Raw genomic sequence first — 6,946 nt, 5'->3', positions numbered from 1 at the left:
TTACTTTCTTCTTTCTTTCTTCTACTCTGATTGGGTGAGTTTCACTGATATGCATATGGGTTCATGAATCCTTAATCCTGTTTCATCAAGCCTGCTGTTGAACCCCTCTAGTGTATTTTTTTCAGTTCAGTTATTTTAGACTGAATTCAGATGTGACTTCTACTTGATACTTAAAAAAAATATTTTAGAGGTGCTGGGTGGCTCAGTTGGTTATGGTCCAACTCTTGAATTCAACTCAGGTCAGGATCTGAGGATCATGAGATGGAGCCCCATGTTGGGCTCCATGCTCAGTGTGGAGTCTGCTTGAGATTCTCTCTCTCCCTCTACCCCTCCCCCTGTTCATGTGCTCTCTTTCTCTCAAATAAATAAATAAATAAATAAACCTTTAAAAATTACACTTCAGGGTTTAATTGATGGTTTAGAGGTTATAGAGTTTTGTAGCACCTAGGTAGCTCAGTTGGTTGAATATCTGACTCTTGGTTTTGGCTCAGGCCATGATCTCTAAGTTGGGAGACTGAGCCTCATATTGAGCTCCATGCTCAGTGGGGAGTCTGCTTCTCTCTCCCTTTCCCTTTGCTTCTCCCACTCCCTTTGAAATAAATAATCTTAAAAAAAAGAAGTTGTAGAGCTTTGCTATTTTTTGTTAAGTGCTTTCAGAATTCTTTCTCCTTATAAAAGTGGTTGATTTAAGTCAGCACAAAGTAGGTGTTTAGGGCATTATTCTTTTGCATTAAAGAGAGGACCATTTTGAATTTTAGAAATGAAATGTTTTACTAATTGTTCATAAAGTGGATGACAACTGGTCAGTCCACCAAAATCCTGATATATTTTCATAGTAGCCAAAGTTATAAGCCATAAATATTAGTTGATTATGTAGAAATAAAGAAATATTCACAGATATCAGAGATACATCTATATGACTCCTCTCTGAAAGGTCATAAATATATTATAAACCTGCATTTACTAAATAATCACCCTCTGCCTTGAAAGTTACAGAAAGCACAACTTTTATGCATATTCAAAAGAAATCAGAATGCCTTTGAGTGATTACAATCTATATTGTAACAAGAGAGCATATATCGGATTTTAAAATGGTTTATATAGGCTGAACTTAATCTCTCTTATTTAATAAAAGTGAATTTTTTTAATGTGTTAAAAATAGTTTTCTGGAAGCCAATTGCTTTCTGCATAACAAACCTTTACAAATACTCATAGAATTTGAGCAGTTCTCTTTCTAGGACTCAAACTTAAGAGAACAGGCAAAATTCAAACAAAAATACAGATAAATATATTAATAAAAATATAATTTACAATAATGAAAAATTAGAAAATACTAAGTATTCAATAATGAGAAATTGGAAGTTATGGCACCCTCATACAATGAACTATTAGGAAGCCATGAATGATCTTGTTCTCCAAGAATATTTAATGATGTAAGACATGCCTATATTGTATGTTAAAAATGAAAAGAAAATGAAAGTAAAGTAAAAAAATTACTATTTTGCCAGGTGTAACAAAATTATTGTTTTAGGAAGAATTATCAGTAAGTTGAAAAATTATTTAAAAGATGATTTGTGATAAACCAAACTTTGGTTCTTTTTTTTTAAGATTTTATTCATTTATTAATGAGAGACATAGAGAGAGAGAGAGAGGCAGAGACACAGGCAGAGGGAGAAGTAGGCTCCATGCAGGGAGCCTGACGTGGGACTCGATCCCAGGTCTCCAGGATCATGCCCTGGGCTGAAGGTGGCTCACCGCTGAGCCACCGGGGCTGCCCCAAACTTTGGTTCTAAGATCACATCACAAAGACTATTTTTGTTAGATTATGTTTGGACAAACTTGTTATATGGAACATTTTGAGCATAAGTGGGAATTTAAATATGCACCAGATATTAGTTGGTGTTAAAAATAATAATTGATTTTGTTAGATTTAGTGTTATTTTAACTATGCAGGAAAATACTTCTTTAGAGATGCTTAAGAAAGTATATGGAATGTAATATTATGGTTTCCATAATTTGTCTTAAAATAAGTTTAGGGAAAAATATAGAAAATTAAAAGTCCATGTCATACATGCAAAAGTACCATATTTAAAAATTTAAAAAAAAACAAAATAATCATATAAAACAAATGAACAAACAAGTTTAAAATTTGAGCATGAAAATAAAAATGATAAAAATTAGAAAGTTTTCCAAGGTGGAAGGAAGTTGAAGGAAATTTCCTATTTTTTTTAATAATGAAAAATGAGTGTTTAAAGGCAGTAGATAAGAAAAGAAAAGATGAAAAGAAGAGACTGAAAATAGTAGATAAAAAGTACTAATGAGGAACTAAGATAAAAGATTGGGTAGAAGATAGTAGATAGAGTATATATATATATATATATATATATATATAGTATATATATAGAGTAAGAAGAAGAAACAGTCTTTGAAAGCAAATCATCTGTATCTGATCTTCTGAAATGTAGAAGCGAGGATTTTGAGGTGCAGTCAGTATACAAAAGATGATTTGTTTCATACTACTGTGATGTGTGTATATGTACCTAATGTTCTGAGCAAATGCACAGAAATAATGGAATTACTCTTATATGTAATTTTTGTAAATTTCATTTCTATAGAAATCAATTACTTTATACTACTTCTCTCACAAAACCTTCGCATGTATTTGCCAGCCCAGTAAGGTATATATTTTCCTTTATGTACAGCGTATGTTCATATTCCCTTTTCCCAAATATGCTGGATTTGGGAGAAAAAAAATCAAAAAATGCTTACCCTAAAACATGTTGATTGTTTACATACTATACATATCTCATTTCATACCAAATGTTTTTATTTGTTGCTAACAGAGTGGTACAACCGTCCTCATCTCTCCTCCCACCTCTTCCCTATGACATCTGATTCTGTGTTGAGAAACTTTCAACAGAAGAAGCTAGTGAGATAATCACGAGGTAACATTTTATTAAATAACTTCCAAATTTTTCTTCCTCACTTTTTCTTTTTCCAATCCTCCAACTAATTACCAATATAAATCATGCGAGGTACTTAGAAAGTGCTGTGCTTTATATCCAGTGCTTTTATCTGGACTCCAGCCAATTTTACTTTTCAACTTGGTACAATTTGGGTAGAATCTAACCTAATTTCAGTGCAAGCAATAGATTGTTTCCCCAATATCTCATAATACTATTCTTGATGTAATATCCATTTTTAATAGTTTCTCTATGTAAGTTCTAGAGCATGAAATAATTTATATAATTCATATGAATAGGAAGCTTATTGCAAAATCTTTAATCCAATATTGTAAATAAATACCTTTTCTGTATATTTTTGAAAATAATGCTCTCAGTTCATCAGAATTATTCTTTTGGTTTTGTTAGTAACATTCTAAAGCACTCAAGTATTCTGTATTTAAAGAAATAAAATAGCAAAACACTATCAACTAAAAATCTGTGATGTGATTCATTTCTGGTAGAGCAACTTTTAGTCAAGTTATATAAAAAATAATGTAGAATTTCAATATTGTATTTTCCTGCTGATGTTTTGAATATGTTAGAATACTGAAGTCTATAGTGGTTTTCAAATAAGTACATAATGGACAGATTTTTGAAGAAATAATTGAAGAAACATGTTTCTCTCTTACAGTATTTAATCCATGATCTAAAATGAAATGGTGAATGATGAAATTAAAACATGAAATGGAAAGAATTCTTTTTTAACAATAAAATTATGTTTTAAAATCAATGATTATTTACATTGCTCTTTCAAACTTTTGCCCCAGGATGATATTTTTTCTTAAAATATATGTAAAATTTATAAATTATAATCAGAGATTATATAAGAAATATTTATCAATTTTTCCCAATTATACTTAATTTTTAAATAGAAAATGTAAGTTCAATAGAGACTGCATGTAAAATTATAGACAATTTTATGAATAGCAGATATAGAATAACATTTTGCATGTACATGTATAAATAACATTTACAGAATATTTAGTATTCCATTTTATGAGTATAATCATCAGAACCATATATCACATATATATATGTGACACCTAAAATAACCTTAGTTATAATTTTAAAGTAAGCAAAGCATACACTTAAATATGATAGAGTTTTAAATTTAGATTTAAATCTAATTTGGATATGCACATAGCATGATTCTATCATTTGACAAGAAATAGCACATGATATTATATATTATAAATTATGTGATACAAATATATCTCTGTGGTCATTTTATGTGTTGAGAATTTAACAAACCTTTATTAAATAAAGGTGTCAATGTGTAGAAGGCATATTATTACCTGCTACAGTGGATATATGTGGAAATAATTCCTACTTGTGTGTCTGGGAATGCTCACCTATGGTCAAATCTTAAAGAGCTTCTAAGCTACAAGAGTATAGAAGTCAAGGGAATTTTAATTTTCACGTGAAATTCTAAATATGGAATGAAAAGAGAAATAAATAAGTCCATTAGAGAGCCAGATTCAAACAGTTATGCTAACAATTAATCAGACCAAACTGGAATCCCTCTATTAATTATCCAACTGATAAATTAGCCTATGATTATTCTTTTTAATCATTAAGATCTTGGTTTGGCAGAAATGAACATTAAGTGTCAAAATTCCTTAAGTATTTCAAAATGTGAAGGCAATTTCAGATTCATATATAAACTTCAAATAAAAAGTGAAATGTAACTGTCACCAGGGAATATTAATAATCACAATGTAAATAAAACACAATGTTTCCTTTTAAGTCTGTTGACAGCAGTAACTAATTAGTTGAAATATCCCTACAGATCCAATTATGATCTACTTAAGTCCTAAAAATATCATGGCAGAATGCCGGTTTTGTCTCCAACATTGTAAGATTCTGAAAATTGCCACATACAATTTTTCAACAACAAAAAAAGTAAACAAACTGAAATAAATGACTTATTTGGGACCCATCAGAAAGTTGAAGTCACAAAACAAATTGTCATCTAAAATCTAGAGACAGGAAAATATAGTCACACTTAGGATCTGTTTACTTGGAGCAGAAGTTACTGAAGGCATAAACTTGTAGGAACATTTGTAAAGTAATTTTGATGAACTCTAGGGCTTGAGTGTAGGTTAGCATGAGAGTAAAAATCTCATTGGGAGCGAAGTTACCTTATGAAGTTCCCTACCCTTTTGTGTGTTTTACTTCCAGGAACCCTACCAAGTTCAAATGGTGAAGAGCCAAAAGAGATATCCTCATAGCTCTGGAATGAGGCAGGGCAAAGACACCATTTTCAAATATTTCCAGAACATCCTTCACAACAAGTGTCTACCTAACAAAGAAAAAGATTTGATTAGAGCTTTATTTCACTTGGGAGAAGGACACTTAATCACCTGTACCACCTCTAGCTTTCCTGTCTCATCCAAGGGGATGTGGAAGCTACAAAACACTTGTGAAGATCACAGACTGTGGACAAAAACCCATAAAAGACTAAAATGTAATCACAAGGTTATGGAATGTTTCCTTTCTCTCATACCTTAACGCTACATTAATAGGGTGCAGTGTACTAGCAGGAGAGCTATGACAGCTAAAAGTTACGACTCTAAGAGTTATTAGGAAAAGCTTTAAAACAAAGGAAGCAAAAAAAAAAAGTAAGTGAAAAGATTTGATATCTCTGATATCTACAGCTACCACAAACATTAGACACAACCCAATTCTAAGGTAAAGTAACATAAATCTTTACACCAAAGGCCTATTTAGTTTTGTTCCTTTACCTGGTACATCATGTCTAGCTTTTAAGAAAAAAATTATAACTCATCCTGAAGGCAGAAAAAAACAGCCTAAAGAGATAAAGTAAGCATCAGAACTAGACTGAGCGATGACATATTTGTAATGATCAAACAAAATTTAAGTTAAATATAAATAACATGTTAAGGGCTCCATTGGAAAAAGCAGATAACATGCAAAAATAGATGGGTAATGTAAACAGATAGACAAAAACTCTAAGAAAGGGGGAACCCTCCTGGGTGGTTCAGCGATTTAGCGCCTGCCTCTGGCCCCAGGTGCAATCCTGGAGTCCCGGAATCGAGTCCTGCGTCGGGCTCCCGGCATGGAGCCTGCTTCTCCCTGTCTGTGTCTCTGCCTCTCTCTCTCTCTCTCTCTCTCTCTCTCTCTCATGAATAAACAAATAAATAAATAAATCTTAAAAAAAAAAAACCTCTAAGAAAGTAGTCTTAAAATGCTAGTAGCAACAACAATAACAAACACAACAAAACACTTAAAGAAATGAAGAACACCTTTGATGGGCTCATCAATAGATTGATCATAGCCAAGGAAATAATCAATGAGGTTAAAGATGTGCCACTAAAAATTTCCCAAATTGAAAAGCAAAGAGAAAAGAAGAATGAAAATAAATAGAATATGCAATAACTGTCAAACAATTACACAAATCATAACATAACAAGAATACCAGAAAAAGAAACAGAAAAACGAACAATGAGAAATATTTAAAGTAATAATCGCTGAGAATTGTCAAAAATCAATGAATATAAAAAACACAGAGCCAACCAAACACCATGTAGATAAATACCAAAAACTCTATACCTAGGCATGTCGCATTAAAACTATGGAAAATCAAGAATAAGAGAAAAACTTGAAAAAGCCAGGGGAAAACATCTTACTTATAGAGAAATGAAGATAAGAATTACATGTAATTTTTAAAAATCAGAATCCATAAAAACAAGAATAGAATGGAATAAGATATTTAAGCTATTGGGGAAAAAATTCACCATGCAAAAATTCTATATCCAGTGAAATTATTCCTCAAACACAAATGCAGTGCAAGAAATGGTAAAAAAAGAAAAAAATTTAAGGAAGAGAAGAAAAACTATATAGCTCAGAAGCTCAGATATGCAAAATCAAGGAGGAGCGTTGGAAAAGGTTAAGGTAAAATGAAATACTTCCATTTCCTT

General features: G+C 31.5%; 1 non-coding gene across 1 annotated transcript; it reads left to right on the top strand.

Moving 5' to 3' along the window:
• The first annotated feature begins 1,143 nt into the window (after nucleotides 1-1,143).
• Nucleotides 1,144-1,228, top strand: LOC129493988 (small nucleolar RNA snoR8a). The gene has a single exon (XR_008661261.1). It is a non-coding gene; the product is annotated as a small nucleolar RNA snoR8a (small nucleolar RNA).
• The last annotated feature ends 5,718 nt before the right edge of the window (nucleotides 1,229-6,946 follow it).

This window comes from Nyctereutes procyonoides, unplaced genomic scaffold (assembly GCF_905146905.1).
Source record: "Nyctereutes procyonoides isolate TBG_1078 unplaced genomic scaffold, NYPRO_anot_genome, whole genome shotgun sequence".
Classification (NCBI taxonomy): domain Eukaryota; kingdom Metazoa; phylum Chordata; class Mammalia; order Carnivora; family Canidae; genus Nyctereutes; species Nyctereutes procyonoides.
This window is presented reverse-complemented; position numbering and strand designations above follow the sequence as displayed.